The following is a 27,654-nucleotide window of genomic DNA, read 5'->3' as shown; positions in this document are numbered from 1 at the left end:
TTGTCTCATTTGAACACTGAAAAATTTCCATTCTATCTATTGCTCAGCTGCTGTGGCAGACTTCCCTGCAGGGGTTACATCCCAAGATCAGTCATTCCTCACCAAGAGGCAGTTGAGAGACCCCAACACTCAACCCCTCTTTCAGCCCAGGAGGCTGCTGAGTGCCGTGCAAGAACAGCCTGCTCACTGCAGCCAGGCTGTGCCTGCAGGATGTCCCTGACTTCACAAAGCAGTGCTCATTTCTCCCAGCCCTGTATCCCTGCCCCAGCTGCCAGCCTGGGGCAGTTTGAACCCACACCTCTGCTGGCTTCAGGCATGACTTGGCTGCATCCATTCCTGACAGCCTGGTGCAAGGCATTTTCCATTGCCAGAACTGTTCTTTGATCCGTGGGAGGTTGATTTAGTCTGGTTTTCTTGAGGGTTAGGTTTTTATCCTTTCCTTTGATCTACCATGTCATCCACTGTTAAGTAGATCAGTCGAATATCAGCTGGAATAAATATTGACTGGAGACTGTGAGTCCTCTGAAAAAACCCTATTGCTTAGAGAGTGATGTAATGGGCATAAAAATTAAGGGAATTGTTGCTAATTCTTCTCTGTACATCAGTCAAATATCGAAGTATCTTGCTTAGTAATTGTGTGTAATCTCCTTTTTCTTTGAGCAATATTTGCATAAAGTTCTCTTTCTACCTTTCTCCAACTATCTCACCTTTCTATACCCTTCTTTAACTCATTCCTGCTGTTTCAATTTCAGGATTGTCAGTGATTAAAACATCTGCCATATTTATACAGAATTTCAGCAAATTGAAAATAATTTTTTAGAAGGAGAAACTCAGAAGTCCTTCCTCACATTTATGTAATGGATATGCAAGTAGAGAATAACATCAGCAAATTTCTACTAATTAAGTAATAGCTGAGGATGTTCTATCAGCAATGATTTTATTCAGCAATTATTTCATTCATCATTCAATATCCATGGCAAAGAACAGGGAAAGCTGCAGAGGTTTTAAAAAAAGATATTTAAAATCGATGGAGCAGAAGTGCTGAAAGGGACTCAGAGCCACATGGAACAATTGGCTTCCAGTAGAAACAAATACTGGTTCCTTTATTGCTCATTATTTCACAGATTGCCTTTTAACTGCAGTTGAGAGAATAGGACCTGTGAATAATATCTATATATTATAATGTCATTGTTTCAAGTTGATTTTCATTTTACTATCTACGCAGCCTCTTTGGAAACACATTTGCATGAGCTGCTGCCTCTGATCTTTGTCTGGAGACCTGGGTGGGATAGACCTGACTAACATAGTAACACAGCTTAGCTACTCTTCCTGTAGCATCCAGACTTCCAAGCCATGTATAATATGGTGTATATATGTATCAGAATTGCTAAATATACTTTATTTCTATATATTTTCCATTACTGTTCACAGAAATTTAAAATGTAGCACAGTGTTTTCCACTACAATATCAACAAAAGGGATTTTAATTCCATTCCTGTGACAATAGGTTTGGAGTCATTCTATGTCTTAGTTTATATAATGGTAAAGTGGATTTTGTTTCCCCAAGACGAAGATATTAAGCAGTCAAAGTTTTGTACAAGTAAGTGGTTTTTATGTATTTGAATGCTAGTGTGACTGACATGTAAATTTAGTGCCATGAGTATGTTCTGCTATCCCTTCCAGTTTCCTCTGATCTGCCAGCTGGTAACATTCCCCCTAGGGTTGGTCCTGATAGGAACCTGGCCCACGGGGCTTCAGAGTGCTGTCTGAAGTCTTACCTCATCCATTGTTGACTGGCAGTGCTTATTTATTTTTGCTTATTTTTACTATTTTTTTTCCCAAGAGAAATGGAAAATATTTTGTTAATTTCCAGGAGGTTTATAGTATGAAAGTGAAAGAAAAGTAGGTAACTTATGACAGTAAGGAAATTAGGAAGGTAAAAAAAGGAGTTGAATTCTGACTGTTGTAATTCTCTTTCTACTCCTGAGACCCACAGCAAAACCCACTGGTACCAGCACAAGTAACCCCAGCTGCTTTCCTGGGCTCTGCTCTTGTGCCAAGTCTAGAAAAGAGCAACCTGGGAAGGGATGAAAGGAGGCTATGGATAGATACAGCTATGGATAAATAAGCTACAGGAAAGAAGGCAGGACCTGTTTCAGCCTCTCTGTACAGGAAGAGTACAGCACTTTATCAGTGCTGTAGCAATAGAATATTGTGTAGGTTTCATGCGAAGATTTCATTCTTGATTACCCAAGAAGCCAATTTCTCCCAAAATTCAGATCATTATCATGCAATACATTGTGGTGTATACAGAAAAGCTTTTTCTCCTCTAATATTCACATTTGCATGTTTTTTAGCCCTGATTCAAAATCTGAATTTTCTTTCCATAGGCTATACTTGCATGCATTATTAACTAAAAATTTCCCTGCTCACTCTCACAAATTCTATTAACAAATAGTAGATGTGGTTTCTTAAGTTGTTTTGTTGCTGCCATTGTAACATATTGGCAGGAATTAATGCAAAGGGTTACAAAATACCAACACATGCATCACAGTTTAATATTTGGGCTGCTTTCAAAGCAATCACTTTAGACATCCAGCCTGTATGTTCCACACAAGGCTCCAGTTGCCAATCAGAGTTTAAAGGATTCCATCCCTCTCTGTTTTGTAGGGAAAGAGCCCATACCTTCACCAAGCTGAGAATTGGAACCTGTGCAGTTGTTTTAAATTTTAAACCACAAATATTAGCTTTCCTTCAAGTGACTTAGAATGTCTGTTTCTCTAAAAATATTATAATGCATAAAATTCTTAATTTGTTCCCCCTGCAATGAAAAAAATCATTTTTTGAGTGAAGACAAGGTCTGTGAAGCCAAGTCATTCTTCTCTGTAATGGCACTCACATAACTGTTTTTAGAGCACGCTGTAATTGTAAGAGCACAAACCTCTGCTCATTTTCCATTCATGTTTCCATTATCATCAAAATATGAGCATATCTGAACTTAGGGGAATATGGTATATAAAGTGCCAATTATTTTTATTGCCATGCATGGTATTTGCTTTATTTTCCTGTAGTTGCTATTCTCACATAGGCTTTTGAGCATATATTGCTGAGAAATACTAATGTGAGGATCTAAAAAATGTCCAGAGATGTACCCAGTTTTGTGCAGTGTTATGTAAAATTTAGAGGATCTGGGTTACAGCCCACTACTCCTGAGAAATGTGTATTTGGTGGTATTTTAGGTCCCTTCCCTGATCCTAAAGTGGAAAAATGAGTTGTGGGGGTGGGAGGAAAAATAAAAAATTTGGATCAACTACCAGAATTTGAAGACTGGAAAAGAGTTTCGGCTTAAGCCCACTTGAAGTGTGGGGCTACCATGCTGGTCAATTATTTTATCTATCAGGATTCATTCTTCCAGAATTAGAAGTGGCATTCTGGTACCAGAAATTACACTGCTCCTTCAGAAATGGAGCATGTGTGGGTTCAGCTCCTGTCAAGGACAATTTTTAGCATTCCCATAGTGTGGTGCCCTAGAAATACTGCTGAGAGACAGACAGACAGACAGACAGACAGAGTGAGGTCAGCAGGAGGCACTGGTACAATACTGAGTCACAGGAGTGTATTTACTTCCCTGTTGGCTGCCAAAGGCAGCGTGAGGATTTGAGGCAGGTCGTGTTGCACGAATGACACCTGCAATATTGCTCTAAGGACTGTGCTGGCTTGTCAAACCAAAATATGAGGCATAAAAAGAACAAAGCTCCAACTTTAGTTCACAGATACAATGGTAGTGCTGGACTTTCTATTGATGAGGAATTCATTTGACTTTTATTTCATACTGGACTATATTAAACTCAAACTGTACATAAACTGTCCAGTGTTGATGTCTCTAAAATTGATTAATGATCTGTCTTGCAAGTTACACAAATATGAACAGTCTTTGTGTGTTTTGGAAACAACCTAGGGAATAGTTTGAATTCAAAGTGGAAATTATAAGATTATTGAGAAGATCCCAGAGGTACTTGCAAGAATTAAAAGCAGAGGGGAGGTGCTTGCAAGAATTAAAAAATAGAAAAGTGTTACAGTGTTTCTCCAACAGCATGCAGCTATGCCAGGACTTAGGATGGGCTTAGTGGAGGTGGCTGGAAGGCTAGCAAAGTCCTGATTGATAATTACTTGCAATGATTTAATGGATTTTTTTTTATAAATCTTAGTAAGAGTTAAATTATCTATCCAATTTACTCTTAGACACCTCTAAAAGATGCTGGAAATACAAATATTTACTGTTGTCAGCCAATGCAAATTGTTATTTGAATCAATCTATTTCTATTGGCAAGAAGGAAAAGTTGTATAATAATTTCTTTCACAAGAAGCGGCAGCTGAGATACCCTCTCTAAGTGCAACCCTCATTATCCATTTCCTTTGTGGAAGTTTTCTTACCTTGCTTGCTTAAAAACATTTCCAATCTGTTGTTATTACTTATCCTGATACCAGAAGAAGTATTGTCAGAGCAATTAGGAGTCCTAAGCCATTTTGAAGGCTCATTGCATTTGATTTTGTAATGTCTTCCCCAAGACATTTGGGGAGGTTTGCCATCCAGCTACACTTTACTATCCACTAAAACTTAGTGGAAGTAATGGAACTGCTCACAAAGAAACCTCAGGGCAAAAAAGGATCATGTGACCCTCTATGCAGCTGTTTGATAAGATGATATTTCTTGAAGGTACCAAACATCTTGTAAAAAATATTTGTTGTACCAAAAAAAAAAGTACAAAAGCACAGCTACCCTGGCTGGTGTACTTCTGGGGGTGATCTCAGGGGGAGCGTTGGTGCCTTGCAGATTAATCCCAGTGAGTTCTGCAGAAGTGGCAGAGCATGAGCCACAGCCTTTTTGTTTCCCAGGGCTGCTGCAGTGCAACCTACGCTCGAGTATTGCTTTTTGATATGCTTTTCAACATGCTTCTGCTCACTTGCCCAATTCTGGAAGCAGCATCCCATTGTAATCCTTTCAAGCACTACTACAGAAACGGGCAAGGCTTTCAAACAGAAACCTGCATCGAGTCTGAATCATCACAACACTTCTGTGCAATTCATCTCCCCGTACCTCCTGCTCCCTGCGGTCGGGACTCTTCTGCTCCTGCAAAATAAATCCACTAGCACGTAACTCACTTCAAAAGAAGCACCCACTTAATTTTCAATTAAACTTCTCACCCATTAGAAGTGCCAGACCCCCCCGCTCCGCCTCCCGAGCGGGATCAACCCCCCCCCGCCCCAGCGCCCCGTCCCCACGGCAACCGCACAGAGCGCATCCATGGAAACGAGGGGCTGGGGAAACAGTGCCGCTCTTCCACTTGTGAAAATACGTTAAAATTGCTAAAACACGGGGAGGGGGGAAGCAAAAAAGGCAATATTGAAAGCCACTGCCGTTTGTGCCAAACAGCGCTCAAGACGGATGGCGCAGAGATAATGGTCCTGTCTGCACTGTTTGGTTTGTCAGGGAAACGGCTCCGTGTTTATCTTTTCCTTCGCTTGTACAACAGGATAAAAATAGCACACATATCTAATGCATATGTGTCGAAATTATGAGTACAAAACTGTGTATGTACGTCACAGCGAGACTAGATAGTGCGCCCATAAATACTGGTGTATAACGTGCCTGGTCTCATGCTTTCAGTTTAGCCTGAGCAGTTGAAAGAAGTGAATGCATAAGATAGTGGTTTTCTTTCTTTATATATATTGTGTTTCTCGGTTCTGGCTGTTTCTGCATCTGTTTGAATGCATGTCTGTATGTGCTAATTTCACTGGTCTGCTTGAAAGAGGTTATTGATTTAAATCAACACTATAGTAGCCTTTAAATATTGTTTGCATTTTGCAATGAGGGACATATATTCCATTTTACTATTATTATTATGTTTATTTTATTATTATAATTTCCACAAGGCTATTCCTTGTCTTCATAGTCCTTGTCTCCTTGTCCTTGTATATGAGCTGTTCTTCCACAACAGAAGAAAAAGGGAAATTAGAGTCTATCGCCCCAGCAGAAGGGAAGGCTTTCATAGCCAGCAGATTAGTAAGGATCTGGTAAGGAAGAACTTCCTCCCGCTGATGGTGGCAGAGATGCCCAGGGAGCTTGTGGAGTCTCCCTCTCTGGAGATATTCCGAACCCTCCTGGACAGGTTCCTGTGTCACCTGCTCCAGATAACCCTGCCTTGGCATGGGGCTGGACTGGTTGATCTCCAGGGGACCCTTCCAACCCTAACAATTCTATGATTCTGTGATTCTAGGAGCTTGAATGAACATTCATGTCTCCTCCAGAAGGACTGAGGGCATGGATGGAAAATAGGGTCTGTTGAGCAAAACAGAGGGAGATGTCCTTTCATCTGCTGTCAGTTGTGCCAAGATTTCTCTTCCCAAGGATCTGGACACATGGCCAGTTTGACAAAGATACATTTCCAAGTATGGTGTTGAAGGGATTAGGTAGGAGGTTGGAAATGGAAATTACAGACTATTTAAATCCTAACCTGTAATTGAATTCCACCATACCTCTGAACACAAAGGCATAATTTGCAGGTGGTTTGTAAAGGAGAGTCAGTTTTATGCTGCTCCTCCACGCAGATCTGCAGCTGACTGAGAGCTGCAGGAGCCCCCCCAGTGCAGCTGGAACGTGGCAGCCGTGGGACCAGCCCTCCTTCAGCCTGCTGGGACTGCTGAGCTCTGCTGCTGGATGGAAGGTTCCCTCTCAAAAGTGACTTATTTTAAATGGTTGGGGAAATAAAAAGTCAATGCAGCCATTTCTGAGAATCGTGGACATAAATATAATACGTCAACTCACACTTTTGAAGATCTGTTCAGTTTCTCTTCTCCTGCAGAGAATAGAAGTGTCCTTGGTTTAATACTTCAAATACAGCTGCATGTAGCTGGGAAGGGACTGTTACAGCTTATACATATTTCATAAAGAAATACAAAAAAATACAAACTTTTGAAAACTTCCTACCCTCCTAAGCATAGTTTTCTTCTACAAAATCATTGTTGTCCCTATCTTTCCTCTTTTTAAAAAGTTTATTAATCTGTGGTTTTTTCTTCTTGTTAGCTGGCATTTATGTGTTCAAATAGAATTTTGAAATTATTCTCCTGCTTCTTTCAAAACATATGATCCAATTTTCTATTGTTTTTACTATAACATTGTAGAAATTTACTTATTCAGACCAAACATAGATCGTACACAATCAGAAGGAGTTGCAGGTAATCACATAACAGGATGTTTGGATCTGATCTATTACTCAACAATGCAGCTATAAGCCAGATTTCTTCAACTTTTTTACTTTTTAATCAGAATTGGAGTAGATTTGGGTGAAGTAGGACAATTGAGGGAAGTGCTATTGATATTCTTCCTATTGTGGTATCTCTCCATGTTATCAGATACTACTCTTGACTTTGGTTTGACAGGAAAATCCTTTATTCCTTTAATTTTATTCCTTTAAACCTTTAATTTTTATACTCCACTTTATACTAATTGTTCAAAATAGTTTATTTGGATATGTCCAAGTTTTTTACAAATAATTGCTATACACATCTGCTATAGATGTCTTTCACTCACTATGCAGACATTGCCACTCCATTATCATCAGTAAAGAGACAGAAGATAGAAGTTTGTCTCAAGTTGGGCATGTCCTGGCAATATTTTGAAACACATTTGGTGTGTTAATGTATATAATGGTATATGCATATATTCTGAAAGTTGAAAGTATATGTAATTCTTATTCTCCTAGGTACATTTGGCACTCTCATTTTTGTCAGAAGAAGTCTGTTATTAAATGCAATTTCATATTTGTCTGGGAGTAGAATCTGAACTGATCTCTTACAACCTCATCGTATGCCCTCATCTCTTGGGACTGTTCCACACAAGTTTCCCTGATTCCAGCAGAAGGAAGGTCAAAGGCCATGTGTGATTATGTAAATATTTTGTAATTACCCAGACTCAAAATGCTAAATAGCAAGTTGAATCCAAAGTTCTACTCATGCAAAGAAGCACTCCTTTTGTGAGGGAGTGCCAGTGAACTGTGGCAGCAGAGCCACATTCCCTGTGGCTGGAGCTGGAGCTGGAGCTGTCTTTGGATGGATGGTTGCCCTCATGTGTGATGACTTCATTGTGACTGCACAGAGTCAGCATTGCCAGTAAAACAATCCCTATCTCTAAAACCATAGGTTTGTTCTTTTCAGATATGAAATTTTGGGCACATTTTTGTCTGGTGTCACTGGACTGCAGTAACAGTACAATCCCTGTCACTGTCAGACTGAAACCAGATCTGAGCACAGGCATCCAGGAGTGTTTACACCTGCTTGTAAGCCTTTGGTGGATATTTAACCTTACTGTGCAACACCTCTTATTAACAATAATTGGTGTTTAGGTTTTATCTTCACAGGGGGTATATCACATACAGTCATTAAATGAGTACCTGCTTTTGAACTAAATGATTCATAAGTATTGAAAGTGAATGTAACCAGTGATTTGATTTATTTTTTATCAAATTCAACTATTATAGACGAGGCAACCTTAGAAATTCTATCAGCAAAGTGCTACAGTTTTAGGTTGGCAATCTAAAGTCTGTTTAGCACCTTTCTTCCTTTTTCAAAGTACTGTTTACATTTGAAATGCTGGTTTCAAAATTCAATGAAATCTTTTGAAAACTGAGTGAATTCCAGAAATATATATGCAATATGAGAGATCATAAAGTAGATAACAATGTATTAGAGGTGTGTGTATATATCATTTTCGTTTGATACAGAGGGCCACCTGCATCATCCACAAATACTGTACAAATGTCCAGAATTCTGCTGGAGCTTTTGAGTCCCTGATTCTGACAGTGAATGTCTGAGGGTTCTGCAGGGTTTTTCCTTCAGTACTTGGATATTTTGAGCTGCCTGACTCTTGGTGAAAATGTGGACAATGTGCTGGTGAAAGGAAGGGAATCAATGTGACTCCTTTTGCTCTGGCCTATGCAAAATCCCAGGTGAAGGTACCCTGTGCAAGAACTGTGGCCTCCTGCTGCTGCCCCACTCATGTGGATGCATAACTGAGTCCATAACCTTAGAAGAGGCACTTCTTTGGAAATTCAGGGAATTAATTCTTTCTAATAGCATTGCTTGGCAAACATGAGCATGGACATAACAAGCAAGCAATTCCATGGCCTTCTTCAGACTATAACTGTATCCAGCTCTGAAAAGACTGTTTAAGACTGTTGAGCTTTGTTTCCCCTTCCCCAGCTGGTCTCAGACTGGTGTGACATTCCATTTTGGCTAGTGATATGCTCAAGATGGGTTACATTTCTTTCTGGGGTTAGTGAGAAAACATTCCCATGTTTGCTTAAAACGCCCATTTAAAAGAGATGTTAATTAAAGTTTACCTTCTCTGGTGGGAGCCATTCAGCTCTATCCCAGACAGAGTAGCACTATGGACATGCTGCAGGTATGCCAGAGGTTTAAGTGCTTTAAAGTTCTTGGAGAAATTCCAGAGCACAAGCCCATGTTATCTGTTTAAGATGAGTCCCAGAATTTTCTCAGACTTAAAAGCTAAGAAGACAGTGCACCTTCAAGTTTAGACTCAAGGGAAATGCTTGAGCATGCCAAGAGAACAAGGAAGCCACCAGCAGTGCCTGGGCACAGTGCCCACAGGTTTGCTTCCAGATGTCAGTAAGAAAGTCAAATGGGCAGGAGGCAGAGCCTGGTGTGCCGTGTCTGCTCCAGAGCCTGCTATTTTCAGAGCAGCACAGACTTAGCTGAAGTGCAGCCCAGGCCCCCAGGCTCCTGCTGTCCTGGGAGAAGGATCTATGATGCTATACTTCAGTAATTCGTCAGAGCTCTACCTTTTGCAGTGACAAAATAGTGCTTAAAGCATCTCACATGGCTCTGTGCAAACATTCCTCCAGCACATGGTGAGGAATAGGCAACTTAGATTGCAAAAACTCTGTGTCAATTTTAATTTCTAATTTCTCATCCTGCTTTACTACAAAGCTGGACTACAGATAATTATGGCAATTTAGGTTTAAGGTGCATTCATTTGGTTCAAGCATTTTCCCCATTTCTCACTGTAAAGGAATAGGTTTCCAAATAATAGCCTGGCTGCTAAAATGTTTGTGACATCTGTGCTTTAAGTAAGTATTGCAAATAGGTATCTGAAACAGTAGACCCTACTTCTGTGGGGTGGTTTTTCATGTGCCTTTACAAATCACACATACGTGAAGGTGGCTCTGTGGTACATAACTCTAACAAGTGCTTTTAAGTACGTTGTAAAATCTCACCATGGCAACATCTTTCTGCTCATTGTATTTATAGTGAGGAAAAAGAAAACAAGCAAAAATAATATTAACCCTGAAACCTTTCTGGAATTCAGAGGTTGAAAGAGTAACCTAAGTTGGGGGGAGGGGTTTGCAGCTTTCTGTAAAAATCCTTGAACATATTACCGGGGAAATAGTAATTGAAGGTAGGCTTTTAACCTCAGCTTCATATGAAATTATCAAATACCTAGTTTTTGTTTGGATCAGTGTGACCCAATATAACTTGATTTTAGTAAAAGAAAACCAGAAAAAAATGGCATATTTGCTTACCTCTAAAACCTAACGACAGCGGGTGTGATGCAGAAACCCAGGCATAGTCCTAGAAAGACTAGGAATTTCCAGTTTGGAAATTACTCCTCAAACACCTTCCTGTCACCCTGTGCTCTGGCTTATACAAACCTGGCTCAGCAGGGATTGACACTCTTCTTGCAGGGGCTTTACATGCCTCTAAGGAGTGGCAATGTGTTCTCCATTCCCTTGCTACCTCATTTCTGCAGTTTTTCTGAAGGCTTGGAATTGTCTGAGTAAATTGGGAGGAACAACTGTAAGAGTGTGTCAGGGTGCCTGCACTAGAGGATGGCGCTTTAAGTGCTCCTCTTGGTATCATCTAGTGGGCTACAGTTGAAGAGATCTTCCAGATAACATGATTCAGAATAACATCAATTATTCCGTTCTTGAATTTCTCCATCCCTTTCCCTATAGTCTCCACAGCCCTGTGTTATAGGAACGCTTTATTTGAGCAGTGCAAAAGAGGCGTGTAGGCTTGGTGAAAGGCTCAGAAAAAGCTAAATGCAACAGCACTGTCTCAGGCCATCATTCCTCAGGTGAAAAGTGAAAATAGACAGATTGTCAGGGAATTTGTCACCTACAAATTCCTTGTAACTGTGGATAAATCTGTGGATGGTCTGTACATCAGAAGAAACCGTACCTCTTCAACATGGTGCAGATACAGGGTCTAGAGTTTAACCACCTACTTCAGGAATTAATGGATTTATATCTTATCTCTCTCTAGTTCATTCCCATTCATCTAACTTTTTTAGAACAAGTTCTTTGTTTATATTCAATAAAAATAGGGAAGGAAACTAAGGGAAATATAAAGAGATTCTGAATTAAACCCAAAAAAATCCAACTATTTTTAATCCTTCATGAATTTTTCATTACTACTTCCCACAAAACACCTCCTGCCTTCTCCAAATGTTCCAAAAAGTGCTGCCATTCTTGGTAGATAAAAGCAGTATAAAATTATTAAGCAAAATTCCTTCTTTATTTCTTTTTCAAACAACTGCTATGTAGCGACTTTCCATCCAGTGTCTTCTGCAGTGGTAATAGGCTCTTTAACTATGAGGTAAGTAAAAGCAGTCAGTGATGCTTACAAATCTGTACAGGAACTTGAGCACAGACAAACTCTTAGGGGCCCTTTGCTTGTTTCCATGAGAATTACAGCATAGAAAGTTCACTCTCAATCACTTCTTTCTGTTCCTGTTTATAAGGAAAAGTGGCCCTAGTACCAAGGCAGGCAGGAGATACTACTCATTCTTTACCTTCTCACGGCACCCTGAGTAAATTGGAGCAGGGAAGAGCGTGGAGAAGAGGCTGCAATGGTACTATACTACATGTCTCAGGCTGAGAGAAAAAGTCAGCCAAAAATCTATCAGAAATTGAATTTATTAAATTCATGTTGTTTAGAGATGGTTGAAAAAATTGTCTAAGTTTGGCTTCTTTCAAAGATGTTTTCCTATGTAAAATCAGATGCTCTCATAGACCTTATCTTGTTTTGGTTTTACAGAGGTAAAATTTAACCAGTTCCCCAGAAGACTTTTCAGAATAGAACAGTAAACTTTTGAAACCATCTTTTAATTCTATATGGTTAATATTGTTATATTGAACCTAGAACAACTGTGGACTATTTCAATCTAGTAACTTTGGATAATACACACTCTGGCATACACCTCGGAACAAATTTTTTTCTGCTTGTACAGACTTCCAAATCTTATTCTCTAAGGCTGCCTTAGGCAGGAAGGGGATGGCACAAACATGTGCTTGTAAGTTGAGTCCTATGCTGGAGGTGCCCGGTGTGAGAGCTGATGTGGTTGCAGGTATCCCACCACACAGGGCACTGACCCCTTTATCACACATTCTCTGGCTGCTGTGCTGCATCTAAACCTTTCTCTTGCTTCAGGTTTAAAGGCACAAGATGCAGCCAGTGGTGACCCAGTGATCTGTGCCCATGATTTAGGCCCTGGCAAAAGAAAGAGGCAGCCTTCCTTGGCTGTGAGCATGAGGCAGGGACCTCTGAGTTTATTTTGGAAATAATGAGTAACGCTGATCAAATCACTTGCTGTGGGGGTGTAACAACCTTGATCAGAGATCAAAACAGACTGTATTAGGCATTGAGCAGACATGGCCTTCCTCAGGGAACACCAAATCTAGAATTACACCAATCTTCAATACTTGATACAATTGCTTTGCTGCTCTTAGTTCAGGGCTCTGCTACACCTGAAATTAAGTCCTTGCTAAGTACAGGTTGCCCTTAACTACTAAACCCAGGAACCTCAAGCTGCCCTGGCTTGGAAAACAGTGACTATAAAACATGTTTTTGTTCTGGGTATCTTCTAGACTGTAGAAAAAGTGCACATTTTGCCACTGGGGTGCTCAGAGTGTTCAACAAAGCTTAATTGCTTGCTTAAGCAGCCTTCAGAGCCATGCGAGCCAACAGAGCTATAAATTGGCAGGGCTGGCCAATGTGGTTGAACAGCAAAAAGACTTTCAAAGAGACAATTTTGCTCCCAAGTGCTTATTGTCAGCTCTTTGAGTTAAACAGATTTTAACAACCCAAACAAAAATTCCACAGGGGAGCTTTTTACAAACAGAAAACAAAGGATCCCTGCTCCAGCTACATCAAAGCTTCCTGGCCGCTCTAACCTCTGGTGGCAGATTGTTTCATCCAAGGCCCCTAACTCAATGCTAATGTCAGTTTTCCTGCCCACCAATGAGCCACTTTTTGGAGTTTCCTGATCTAGCTTTCTAACTTCAGACAAGAAACAGAATTGCTGCAGGCAAAGCTACAACCATTACCATGCCACGGTTACCCCCATGAAAGGTGTCTCAGAACACTGTGTTGACATGAAGTTTGAAAGCCTTATGTGCCTCTGGATTTGTTCACGTTGAAGCCCTCCTGTTGAGGAGATTTCCCTTCCTACACCAGCCATGTTCTCTTGTGCAGACTGAGAGAACTGAGAGGCAGATTTGGGCTGGTGAATCTGAAGATAAGATGATAAAAATTATTTTATTCTTCTTTTTCAATTCAATCTTTATCTCCCAGCCCAATGTAAATAAAGAATAGTAATAAGAGATCCTAACTGATATCAAGCTCATGGTAGTGAAATTCCAAGCACATTTAAGAGAGAGCATTAATACTTTGCATTTTGAGTGGGGGTTTTAATGTGGTTTTGTTCAGAATATAACAAAATTTAACATTGAAAAAAAAGAGGGGATGTTCTCATAGCTCTGGATAATTAATGACAAAGTAGGATAGTGCCTCCTCTATTCAGAGACAGAACCATCCCATGGCTACTCCACTTTGTCGTGACATAAGTATGTGCTGCAGTGGTAAATCCACACTTAATGGAAAAAAAAGTGCACTGTGTGCTAAAAAACCAAGAAAATCATATTTGTGCAGGGTGGAAGAATGAAATATGTGGTTGTACATGAAATGTTGAGATTTAGGTTGTATGGAACTATACTCAAAGCTATGAATCATCAAAACCCACAACACTACAGACCATCCAAAAGTAACTTTTTTTTTTTCTTTCAAGCCAAAGAAGTTAATGAAAACTGAATAATTAATTTCTCAAATCTTTGCTATGCTGTAAAATTGGAGAGGGAGCACTGAAAAGGAGAAAATTGCAAGATGGATCCCAACACAATATAACAATCTCAGATTCACTGGAGTCATCCTGATGCCTATATTATCACTTCAGCCTCCCTGCTCACTTTAATTACCCAAGCAGTCCCATCAGGATGACATCTACTTCCAAGCACATTGTGTTGCCTCCTCCTACTCTGCAGATCCTCTCCTTGCTGCTGGAGTGCTGTGCTCAGCTCAGCACAGCACAGGCTTGCAGCTCTGGTTGGATCCAGCTTTGACAGTAAATACAAAGTGACAAAAAGCTGGACTGTGGAATGCTGTGGTGTCCCAGTCCTGCACTGTGCTGGGAGTACATGAGAATAGTCTGTAACACTTCACTGTTATTAAAAAGATCTTTAAAGCCCAAGTTATTTTAGATATGTCCATTTTTTGATTCCTAACTCAAAATCCTCTGAAGAGACATTAATTTTAGACAGTTATGGGGAAAAAGGGGGGGTTCAAAGTGCTTTCAGGTGATGGACACCTGAATTTTAATCTTAAATCAATATAATCTCTTCCCTGCCTCAGAGTCTGTACTTTTGTCCTCAAGAACAGACAGGAGGAGCCCTAGGCAGAGCTCAGGTTATGTCACTGTTCTTGAGATCAGCACTTGCATTTGCTTCCCCCTGACAGTAGGACTCCTCTCTTTGCTGGAGTCTTTGTGGTTAACTACACTTCTTTCAGACCAGCAAGTGTGTTTAGATTATAACAGACTGACAGGAGGAGGTAAAGAGGATGAAATATTCATCCTGTAACATCCCCAGGCAATGGAACAAGTGGATCAGCTGAGCAGGAGGAAAGGTATGTAAGGAAGAAGCTTGTAGGTAAATAATGTAATGGGATTTGAAAATGAAGATCATCAATCTGGATTGAGTGAAGGACTGGAAAAAGGAATATGGAAAACCTATTTTGGGGTATCAACATTAGATCAAATAACTGGTCACTGACTAAGCCCTGGCCTGAGGTCAGGTGAGGAAACAAGATGTGGAAAATTACTGGACATTACATGAGAAAGTGCTGAACATGATTGATAAGAAAGTGAGAAAATGACTAAAGTTACAGATAGCAGCATGCAGGAAGGTTGGATTTCACAGGTGGTGAAGGGGGAGTTTTGTGAGAAACGGAACAGAAGGCCCAACTTCATGGATAATTGGGGAGGTGTTCTGCAGACCTTTGAGGGAGTGACATCTTGCAAGGCACCAAGGTAGCTGCATCACTAAGACCATGAAAAACACAGGTAATGGTATCAGAATGGACAAATTTGGGATGGATCTAGTCAATCTATAAGCAGTGGAGAAAGAAGTGGTTAGATGAGTGTTGTGGAGGAAACCAGGGCAGAGGAAGTGGGTGGTAAAAAGACTGGGAACTGAAAAAGGGATGTTAAGGTACAGACCACAGGATCGGCACCCTCTGGGATAACCCTGCATTTGAACACTGGATCAACACAACAAACCGGACCCTCCCTCTGATCATCTCACACAAACACATCCTGCACCCCTGGGAGCGAGGCCAGCAGTGTGTCCTCCACCACAGGGCACTGCCCAGTCCATGTTCTCCAGCATCCACAGCTGCCCAGCACTCCCTGACAGATGGCACTGACCAAACTAAAAAGTACTTCTACAAAATCACCACTGACTTCAACAAAATTCACTAAAACCTGCTGATAGCAACAAAATGTTTTTGCAAAGGAGGGTTGGGTTTTTCCCATGAAAGAAATGTGTGAACATTTAGACTTCTTTCCTGAAGACAGGACTGTGCCCTTGCCGCCCACAAGATGTGTAGTTTTTGTCATGAAAAAAAATAGTGGTAACCATTCATTAAAAATTCCTAAAAGCCCCCACAAACTGTTTCTCACAACTGTTAAAAGGCACCTAGGGGCTTGTAAAATTCAATCAATTTTATCACTAAATTCACTGTTCTCTGGTTCTCTTAATTGTATGACCTTTTCAGACATTATTTTGGTACTTTTAATAAACTAGACAGCTGTGAAGACCTCATCGCTTTCTTCGGTCTTCTCATCTCTGCACCTCTCAGTAATTCGTAAGTCAAATGAATGATTGTGTAATCCTGAATAGTGGTACAGACTTGAAAATGTCATCTAGGATCATCCTGCTTTTCATTGTGTCTGTGTAGGCTGCAGAATTCTTTGACATTGTATGTAAAAGACTTATTTCTGTCATCAACTGAAGCACACCATATATACAGATTCCTCTTGAAACCTCCCTTGGTTGGTTAGATTTTTAACAGTATTTCAGACTCTGAAGTGTCCAACACATCAACCAGATACTTATTGTCTTTAATGAAAAATTATTTTTCATTCTGTCATGCTAAACTTGAAGGTTCAGAATCCAACTGCCTCTGAGTACCACTTTTTCTCTCATAAAGAATCTGGTGAAATTAAATATTCGCTTCTCAGGAGGGGGCAGAGACGAGCGAACACAAGTGCAAACATTCATTTTTTCTGCTACATCGAGCCCTCTTTAATTATGTGGAAATTGACAGTTGTCATAATTCCGAATAATAGATTTCAGTGTGTAAATGACAGAAAAGCATAAACCTCCCCTGGTGGCGACTGCCAGGTGGCAGGGAAGGGGTGCAGTGAGTCGTGCAGCCTCCTCAGGCACAAGGACCTCACAGAGCCCCCAGCCAGGCTGCTGCCAGCAGGGCAGGGGCACTGCTGCTGGGCACTGGGAGTGGACCATGTCCAGGCTGCCTGGGGAGCTGTGCTAAGTGTGTTTCTGCTGTCCCAAAGTTTAACAGAAGCAATGGAATGTAAATCCTGCTCCCATCCCATGCACTTGGCAGTGATAACCTGGCTTTCTGTAGGCTCCATTCTAAAATTTTGCCCTTACCATTATTAACCACTAAGTATAAATTTTCAGAGGGATTTTAAATATTACAGAATATTTATATATTATAAACATATATGATTATGTTTTCTTTCCTGCTGTTTTTGCCATGAGAATGAGGTGCTTTGACTTTGGTGAGAAGAAATTAGATCTGGTTCAGAGTTTCACTGCATACAGTTTGTGTTCCTGAAAGTTTTGCTTTAAGGTTTCCCAATGTCCTCTTCTCTGATGGAGTAGCAGATGAGCAAAAAGATGTGTCAAATTTAGGATACCTATAAACCTTCAAATGCCACTGTTGTTGAAAACATACCTTTTACTAGGTAGCAGAGTGTTTCCAAGTACAGATTTACAGCTGGAAAAGAGGAAATATCAATGCTATGAGAAGTATTTGAGAGACTTTCACCACACTATTGTTGTGGAAATCCATATCAAAATCTTGAATTCAAAACAGGGGACATGCAGAGAGGGCATTCCCAAAAGCACAGGCACACAGTCTAGACTGTGAGAGTTTAACAGTTTAAGCTCCACAAAAGAAAGCTGAGAGTTGGTACAAATACTCTTGGAAAATATACCACAAAGTAAATAGCACAGAGGAAGAGGGGACAGCACTAAATCAGTTGTGGCAACAGATAGATTAGAGGCAGCTTCCTGGTTAGCAGAGCAAGTTGACTGTGGAACAAGCTCACAGTAGTGTCAGACACGTTTTGATGGACATGAAAAGTGCCAAAGGTCCAGCAGCATGTGGAAACTGTCTCATCCCATTTGTTTCACCTCATCTTTCTGTAAAAACATGCTGACTCCATGGTTTCAGCTGGGTTTCAACCACAGCAAAATTTCAAATATCTTGTATTCTCAGTTGTGAAGTTCATTAATTTTAAATCTCTTTGAAGCGAATAGAAGCAAAAATTCTTTGCTGTCTGAATGTCAAGTACTGGATCAGAAGGGTATGTTACATCTTTTAGAAAGAAGATAACTTTGTGTGGTTGGAACTTCAAAAGTTGGCATTAGAAAATCTGATTTTTGGAAAGATAGCAAGAGAGAGTGTTCACATTTTAATTTTCTAGTTTAGGCTTATAGCCAAGCTCTAAACTTGTGAAAATAAAGGAACATAACAAAATATGTGACAAAGGTGCAGTGGTTTCACAACCATAATTTTATAGAAAGCCTGTTCAATTATGTTAATGAAAATAGGATTTTTTCCTTGCAATATAGATGTTTTCCATCGTGGTTTTTGTCAGTAATCAAGATATGCACTTAGTGAAATGTGTGATTACAGACCATTTAAGATATATATTTCACTTCAGAGAAAAACACAGATAATTAACTATATAGTGAGTTAGGTATTGTGCCTAAGAAACATGTTACTCCTAATGAGACCGTTTCTTATTCCAGCAGAGACACACTTGTAGTTTCATTAGTGACAAACCTTCTGAGTGTTAATTATGAGAGCATACTAATGAAAATATGAGTCGCAAATTAAAGAAAAACTGAAGGGCTGTGACATACAACAAACCCTTCTGATATCACCACCTGTTCTGCTGAGCTATTGAATACACTGCCATAACAATGTGTAGAAATGCTTCAAAGTTTGCAAAATCATTTAAAAATTGGGAAATGCCAAAATTAAAGATTATCTGCTAGCTGTATTTGTATTCCTTATGCATACACCTTCCATAAACTCTCAGCATTTTTTCCATAGGACCCTGGCCTTCTTCAGTGCCATGAGTGAACAGGTCTCACAGAGATCTCAGAACCTTCTGACACACTTTCTATGCTGTGTGTGGCACCAGTCTTGTTTGTTTGAACCGTCTCAGAAGAGCAATAGTTCCTGCATAGACTTTTCTGTCTCATTTATCACTGCTGTCTCTGAGGGCTTCACAATGACTAATTAATTTAACTTCACAAAGTCTTGTGAGATAAGGGATGGCATTTAATTGCGGCACACAGAGATGAAGGTCAAAAGTATCCTTCAATGTGGAGGTGCTGCTGAAATACTCTGAATATGGTGCTTGAAACAAAATATCTTTTAATTTTCAAATTACAAATTATTCATCTCGGTTGCAATAAATAGTGCTCAGCATTTCTGTCAATCTGAACTTCAGCTCAGGACAGACACCTAGAAAATAAATAAATGGCAATGAAAAATTTGGTTAAATTGCATCACTTAGTGAGAGAAGGACAGGAAACCTTTGACAGATGCAGAGCTAAAATGTAATTTTTCTGAGGCAGCATTTAACATTTAGGATCTGTTTTCCAGTAAGTCCTCTGCCTCATTTTCAAAGATCACCACCTCCAAATTCAAGGATGGTCCACTTCTGTGAGGAGAAAAGCAAAAAAAGGCAGCAGGAGGCATACATTGCTGGTCAAGGAGCTCCTGATAAACACAACCATAAAGGAGAGAGGCATGCAAGAAATGGAAGCAGAGACAGCTGAGCCAAAGAGATTCTGTCCAAGCTTGCAGGGCTGGGGTTAGGAAAGCCACAGCTCACCTAGAGCTCAATCTGATGAGCTACATGAAGTGTTACCAGAAAGGTAAGTACATCAGCACAGAACAGGAAAACACATAATACCAGCACTGAATGGGGCTGGGGCCCTTGTGACAAGGGACATGGAAAAGCCTGTTGTGCTCTAACCTTCTTTGCCTCTTACCTTCACTGCTGAGACCTTCCCTCTGGAATCCAGTTCTGAGACCACTGGGAACGTTTGGAGCAAGATTCACCCTTAGTGGAGGAAGGCCAGGCTAGGGAGCAGTGAAACAAGCAGGACACGCACAAGGGCAGGGACAGGACAGGCTGTGCCCACGTGTGCCAGGGGAGCACAGTGGTCACTGCAAGAGCGGATCCTTCCTCTGAAAACACTCTGGGGGCAGGAGAGGCTCCCAGCCACTGGGACTTCTCCCTCTTCAATAAGGACTCTCCAGGGCATTACATGGAAGTAAAGCTCACTGCAATCTATGGAAAGGTATTGCAGCAAGTTGTCCTAGAAACCACCTCCAAGGTTTGCCCTATCCCTCCAAAAACTTGCTTGCATGGGCTCTACTTCCTTATCCAGTTCTATTTCTATTTCTAGTTTCTATTCTACTTCTGTCAGCTCACTTTCCGGGACTCCAGTTTAAAGTCCTTCTCTTAACACAGATTTCACTGGTCAGTACAACACCTTTCTCCACACTCCTCTGGGCTGCCTTTCCCCTTCCCAGTAATGTCTCCCAAATTAGTTTCCTTCCCTCGAGTTCCCACTTTTCCCCATCCCCACTGGCATTTCCTGTGTCTTTTCCCCACCTTTTTGCTGAGCTAGACTCTGTCTAAAGCCTTCTCTAGCTGAAAATAAATCTCCTGAAGTAGAATAGGGAAAACATAACTCACATGGTTGAAGTTTCTCAGTGCTGGCAGTTGAGAACACACTCACAAAGAAGAATTAAACAGCCCTAATAAGAGGCAAACTTACACACCAATAACATCCCTTCAAAAATATCAGGAGCCCTAAATATTGTCCCAATCAGCTGATGGCCACCATAGCATAAGACAGCACATGTGCTGACCATCCATTTAAGCATCTGATTTAAAAAGCAGGAATTGTTCCAGACAATACATTAAAATAGTTAAAGAATATTTTAAGTATTCAAAGGCTCTAATTATAATAAGCATCATTAAGCTTCTCTAATTCGACTGTCCTGTCCAAGATATTGACAACCAAAATGTATAAACTAATATTGCTCAAAATTTAACAACATAATTCTGCCTGCAGAAACACACAAATCCCACTGATGTCAGTGCATTGTTCCTAGATTTCATTATTTCAGGCTCATGTCTGCAAACATAAAGCTGCAGTAACAGTCTATTTGTGTGAAGTAAATTAACTCCCAACCTAAAGAGTATAAATTGCTCTGTTAAAATTTTTATAAAGTGTTTGTGAGAGCAGTAAATGAGCTCAAGAATAGTCAGAAAGCTACAGTAATTTTTTTAAAGAAGACAGTAGATTTATAGTAGAAATTATTTCCATGGTACTGTTTACATATGTACACATATTTTATGTAAATAATAAATGTTGTGTTAGGGGCAAAAAAAAGATTTTTAGGATGTTGTCCAATGGCTGACAAGGATAAAGTCAACAGAAATGTATTTTGGACCAGAGGATAAATCTTTTTGAAGGCTTTCTAGAGCAACCTTATAAATTTAGATCAAAAGCCTGGATTTATTTTATGTACTCTAGACTTCACTTTGGCTTCTGATCACAAGGAAGCTGGTGTAAATCCATAATATCTACTTTGAAACCAACTAAGGTTTTCAGAATCCATGCTTCTAAATCCAAGAGAAGAATTTAACCCAAGGGCCCAAAGCCAGCTTTACTGAGCAGGAGACATTTGGTCTGGCTGCAGGGGGGAGAGCCTGTGGCAGCTGGCCAGTTTTGCTCCCCAAGAAGTGGTGTCAGACTAGTCAGATCCCTTTGGGCATCAGACATCATGGGAAATAGCCAGGCTCTCTTCTGAATGGGAGCTGCTGGAGCGAGCCAGCTGGCATCTCCTCTGGAAGGCTCAGGGGACATGGCCACCACCTAAAAGTGTCTTCCTGGTTACTGGCCTCTTGTTTCAGGCCTGCTGTGACTCGCTCTCAATCCTCATTCTTTTTGCAACATAATGTAATTTAATTTATGACCACAAAAAATGAAACAAGAAAGGCAAAAGATGAAAAATATTATGCTAAATACAAGCAGTCATATACTTGAAAATGTAAACATCAAACAATTCCCTGGATATGTAATTACAGGAAGCTTCAAAGACAGAAAGGCACATTTTTTGCAAATACATCATATTTTGTATATGTTGCTTTTGCCTGAAGGATAGTCTGGTTTTCTAGAGGAGCACAGCAAACTGCTTTTAAAGGGATCATCAACCAGAGTTTGTGGCTAATCACTCAGTGATCCCAAGAGACATTCCATGGAAAAGAAAATTAAAATACAAAAGCCAGTATTGCATATCTCCAGCATACTCCTCTTTCCTTCCCAAGAAACTGAAGGATGACGTACCAACCCACATGTTGGGGTGGGAGGTAACAGGAGGAGCCTTCCTCTGATACATGCTCCCTTTGCTGCTCTATGAAATTAGAATTGGAAATGACATCAGGAGGAAATACGTCTGCTCCTACTCTGTGGCGTCTGGTACCAGAGAGGGAGCCAGAAAGGCTGTGCTGGGACGCTGAGTTAACAGCACCAGCTGTGGCCACGTGTCCACAACAGGTTCCCATCCCCATCCCTGCTGCAGTCCCCTCTCCAGGGAACTGCACTGGCGGCTGCTCTCAATCAGATCCCAAATCCTGCCTCTGGGAGAGAGATGCACATGGCCTCCATGAAGCCCCATGTCTCCCTCCACACATTTGGAATCCACTGCCAGAAAGAGCTCGTGTGGTCATTCACAACAGGGTGAGTTTTCCAGAGTGTCCCCTGCTCCCAGCAAGTCCCAGAGCGCTGTGGAGGGGCCAAACTCCAGGGAAGCTCCAGTCTGCCCAGCAGGAAATCCTCTTTCAAACCTCTACTTGTTGCCTCCTCCTAAAGGTCTTAGTCCTGTCCCCTGAGAAGGGAGAGGCTTTCTGTGTGGTGGTGGCTGCTGTGGCCTACACATCAGTTTGTCAAATCTTTGCCACGTTGTTAAGAGCAGAGCCCTCCTGGCTGTCAGAGCTCTGGGGCAGGAAAGTGAACAGGAGGGACACAACTCTTTTCTTGTCCCAGTTTGCTGCCTTGGGCAACTGTGGCTTTGGCTGTTCCATGGATGGACCACCTAAAAGCAAGCTCTGATGAAAAGCTTCCTGAATAGATATCCAACTGCTTAATAATTTTCTAAAACGTTTTTCACCTCAAATAAAACAGCACAAAAGAGTCAATACTGACTAAGAACTGGAATGTTTGAGTTGTGTGCACTTTCAACCAGCTTTCAGTGTGTGAAACATGTCAGCCTGCTTGTGAGGAAGAGTGGATCCTTCCTCTGTTGGAATTCTTGGTACCAGCTAAAAGGATTCCTTGGCCAAAATATTCCAAGGTCAGGTTCTAGAGGATTCTTTGAGGAGGAAAGAATACTTTTATCATTTCAACTTAGAAATTAAGATATTTCTAATTTAATTTTTCTAAACATCTTTCTTGGATAAATAGAGGGGGAAAAGCCAGTAAGGATACAAAAAAAAACAACCCCAAAACAAACTGGCAATTCAAGGTTGAGCTGAGACCAACTCTCATTTGAGTTCCAGTGTTCATGTTTGAGCAACATAAGGAGAGTCAGAAACAAGAGTCCAAGGCTTTCTCTGTGAGTAATTTAAACTCATGTTTAAATCTCCCTTGTCTGTGGCAGACCACTTTACCTCTGGCAAGTAGTTTCTGGTGCCCTAATTCCTAAACAGGCATTTATTATCTCCAGGCCTCTGTAACATTGTTTGTTTCAGAGTGAGTGTGGCATTCTAAGTGCCTGCATTTGATTTGTCTGATACTTGAAAGCAAAGGGACTAACTTAAAACCAGAAAAACTATCTTAGAATTGGGAAGAAGAGCAGTAAAACTTACTGCTTACATATTAGGAATACTTCCTCAGTCATTTTTACTTTTAAAAGTTAGCAACTGGAGTTTGTCTGTGACTAAATCCTTGGCATAACATAGCATTTATCTCCTTTGAGTATTTGTTTCCATTAGACTGACCTTCATTTTTCTTTCTTTTTTTTGTGGGCAACAGTAGAGCAACATCAATATTTTACATTTCAGATAAGGGAATCAGGTTAGGTTTTATTATTACCCCAAGACATTTGTTGTGCAGAGGACCTAAGGGTAAATTTTATGGCAGATAAAATTAGTAACTACAAATAAACCGCAGGCTTGAAAGGCAGAAAACTCTAGAGGTAATGATTGAAAAAAAAAAAAAAAAGCTATATGAGAGAATTTACTGCTAGCCATATCAAAAATTCATCCTGTTGAAATACAGATTTTTAAAAAAATTAGCATGAATTAATGGGAATCTCTGTTCAGCAGTTGGGTAAAATCTGTGTTCTGGTTTACAAGCGCATTGCCATATAAACAGAAAAATATATGCTAAAGAAATATAACAACACAGGTAAACAAAATACAGTAGCACATACACACAGATTTCTTCGTTCAACGTGTCAAAATTTGATGTGATTTTTAAATAATATTTGCTATTTATCTACCTTTTTTGTTGATTGGGGGATTGCTTATTTCCCAGTAGTTAAATGCCAGCACTCATTAGATGATTCATGAGTTGGAAAACAGTGTCTTCTTTCCATATACCACACAGTGTTTGGCTGACAGAGTCCCTTCTATGAACATTCCATGGATAAATATTTCAAAGCAATGGTGCTGCTCCCCAGGTTTTCCAGCCTTTCTTTAGGCTGATGGGTGAAGCCAGAGCAGGCTGGACCCAAACTCCCCTGGCCACTGCAGGGGCTCCCACAGGCACAGCCTGGCCCAGGGGGGCTGTGCCGGGAGGCAGGAACGCCGTGGGCCAGCTGTGGGCTCAGAGGCACAGCTCCTGCAGGGACACTGAGAAAGGGCACAGCACATCCTCCCTGGGTGCCAGACACCTCTGCTGTCTGCCTCATCTGGCAGGGTGCAGGAGGAAGAAGAATCCTGAGCATGAGAGTGAGAAGCAGCAGAGCTGGGCCAGGGCTGTAAGTGCTCCTCAAAGACACAAGCTAGGCAAGGAAAGGGTTACTTGACCCATCCATTCTTCTGTCCTGCAGGTAGAACAAGTCTATTTCTTTACCAATGCAGGTTAACACCAAACAATTCTGTAATACAATCCTGATTAGCAATTCCCTGCCAAGAAAACAGTGATTCATTCATGTGACTAAAACATGAGTTGATCTTGTCCACATTCTCTGCCCTCCTGCTTTATTGCATTTACTGAACAGCACTCCCTGGTACTTACAAAATCTACGAGAGGTGAGATATATACACCCATTATTATGCTATACATGCAAAGCAGCAGAGTAGGCAAAAGTGTAAGGGATCCTGTTACTTGTCTTTTTGCAAACAAATCCAATGTAATGCAGCCCAGGAGCTGCTTTTCAGAACAGCTGCAGGCTCCTGCTCTACTAATTCTCCTTCCAGAGGAACCAAATTTAAGAGCATTTTTTCATCAGGAGCTGAAAAGAAAGGAGTTTTTCTTCAGTTAGCTTAAACATGGAAACCTGTTCAATTATTCTTACTACAAACCAGACTTTATTGGCCTGTACATCATTTGAACATGTTAAACTTTAATCCCAGCAACACAGGAACTAAAATTCTTTTAAACTTCCCTTTTTGTTTTTGTTCTTAAAGGGAAAATCACAGAAAATATTTAAAATACAACATATGCCTGCAGATATCAATCCAGAGATTCTTTAAGATTTGAAGAAATTATAAAAGAATTGCACCTATATATGCTCTATTTTTTTTAATATGTATGTTTTAAAAATAAATTCTCAGTTTCTAAATTTCCCTATTATGTCGAACATGGGTATGGAGCCTTTGGTGAATTAAAAATGTTCTTTGAATAAAGACTAAAGATCAGATAAAAGAGCCCAAACACCTTGGATATTACCTTATTTCTACACTGCAGGTTTGTTTTCATATAGCTTTTATACTGCTTTTTATCCTGTTGTATCTCAGTTTTGTGACTCTGCTCACTTCCAGTATCTCTCAAATCTCAATAAAATGAAAGGAAGCCCAATTCTATTTTGGTTTAATTACTGCCTACAGACCTCATAGTCCTCCCATTCAAGAGGTTTTGGCTGAGTCCAGTTCAAAGCCTCAGCCCCAGGTGAATCACGAGGAGGTGAGGAGGGCACTTTCTGCAGGGTCCAGGTGCAGGGCTCCCTCAGTCTCTAGCAGCTGAGGGAAGCTCAAAGTCAGAGAAGCAGCTTTCATCAAAATTCTCCTCTGGTGGGGTATTTTCTTATTTAGCATTTGTTTTTACTTTAGTAGTTTAGTATTGTAACACCTGTGCCAAAACACTATCTTTCTATCCAAGTGGATTCTGAATTTTACACCTATATTTAATTCTGAAAAGTCTGGCAAAAAATAGCACTTCTTGCAATGGTTTTTTGGGATTTATAAGACATTGGAAAAGTCTTATTGACATAAGCACACTAACTGTGCCCTTAATGTATAGAAAACCAGTTTGAAGAATGCCTGGTATCAAGACTTGCTCAAGACTGTTGGCTTGGTGTCCTGGGAAAGATGCACATAGCAGCAAAGTGAAGTTTTCCAAATGAGAAGAGGAGACAAGAAAGGGACACTTCTGAAACCAAAGAAAGTAGGTGCAGTCTGGAACATGCTGTTGCAAGAATTAAAAGCGTGCATAGGGTATCTTTAAAGTCTAGTTCTAAGTATTGTTATTATGATAACTGCAGAGAACTCCCAGGAATTAAAACTCCATTAAAAATTCAGAACCTCCAATGTCAATATCTGTTGCTTGATAAAACACAAAACAGTGATTAAAGTATGATTGATAAGATGCAACTTCAAAAGTCTGTTTACTGAAGATGGAAAAAGCAGGGAACAGCCAGCCAATGGCATCACCTCCTATGGCAGCTGTGGTATTGATTACCAGCCATCAGTCAAAGTGCTGAAAGCAAAGCCAAAGCATCTGTTATCATTATTCTTCCTGAACCTCTATATGATAGTTAGTCTGTCAATGCCAGGGTACACTCCAAAGTTGTATGGTTTAATATATACTCTTAAATTATCAAGCTGTACAAATAGCTTTATTTTCTAATAGTCATTTTTGTTTTCTTTAATTGTGAGACACCTGTTCAGCAGGTGTCTCCAGCTCATCTCTTTTTCACCAGCCCACTGAAGGTATCAATTAACTCCTGGGTGAAATTTAAAGAAATGCAACAGAGAATTTTAATTTGTTTTGTTTTGGTTTTCTTCTTCAAGAACAAAGTTACCTTCAGTAAACAAAAGAATTCTGGACAAAAGACCCTTTGTGTTTTTATTTTGGCAAATGTGGGGGATGCCTAAGTTAGCAATTAAATCCTTAAGGATACTGTGCTGGATAAATGTGCTTCTCCAAAGAAATGCAATGAGACAACTTGTGTACACTACAGTCAGCTGCAGACAGCATTCCTTTCAGGAGCTTTGATTAATATGCCACTGGGTCCTGGTTAGATTAATGAACTGTGAAGGATATGTGGACACTGTCTCTTCATTTCAAAGAAAGACTGTGAAGAATTTAAATAAATATAACATTTAGATGGTCTACTTTATGAGGATCTGATTGATTGTTTCTACCTTTATAAAGCCTATGGGACTTATATTTGTTTTAGGAGTGGTTTTTAGCATGCAGTTTTTAGGCAATAGTTAAGCTGGTCAAAGCCAACAGCAAGCTATTATTTCAACAAGCAATTAAACTTATGCCACATAAGCTGAATAGATTTGCATCAGCTACTAGTACAACATTTTAGGGGTACTCTGAAAAGATGAATTTATTGTAATATGATTTCTCTTAGAGCTGCTACATAACAGGAGTAAACCAGAAGGGTAAATGAAAAAAAAAAAAAAAACAGCCCTGAAGTTGAAAGGAAATTTTAAAAATG

General features: G+C 40.3%; 1 protein-coding gene and 2 long non-coding RNA genes across 4 annotated transcripts in view; 1 reads left to right on the top strand and 2 right to left on the bottom strand.

Annotated features, from left to right (window-relative positions):
* LOC121470728 (uncharacterized) overlaps positions 1-27,654 on the top strand; it is a 129,769-nt gene that overhangs the window by 38,809 nt on the left and 63,306 nt on the right. For both annotated transcript variants that reach the window (XR_012058242.1, XR_012058241.1), the window contains exon 1: positions 1-27,654. This exon is cut by the window's left edge and continues 38,809 nt beyond it; it is cut by the window's right edge and continues 3,588 nt beyond it. This is a non-coding gene — a long non-coding RNA (uncharacterized lncRNA).
* The window catches only part of SHISA9 (shisa family member 9), a 176,591-nt gene that overhangs the window by 101,061 nt on the left and 47,876 nt on the right, over positions 1-27,654 (bottom strand).
* LOC140685066 (uncharacterized) overlaps positions 23,764-27,654 on the bottom strand; it is a 33,451-nt gene continuing 29,560 nt past the window's right edge. The window contains exon 2 of the long non-coding RNA XR_012058243.1: positions 23,764-27,654. This exon is cut by the window's right edge and continues 12,445 nt beyond it. This is a non-coding gene — a long non-coding RNA (uncharacterized lncRNA).

This window comes from Taeniopygia guttata, chromosome 14, assembly GCF_048771995.1.
Source record: "Taeniopygia guttata chromosome 14, bTaeGut7.mat, whole genome shotgun sequence".
In the NCBI taxonomy this organism is placed as follows: Eukaryota; Metazoa; Chordata; class Aves; order Passeriformes; family Estrildidae; genus Taeniopygia; species Taeniopygia guttata.
Note: the sequence above shows the minus strand (reverse complement) of the source record. Positions and strands in the feature narration are given on the sequence as shown.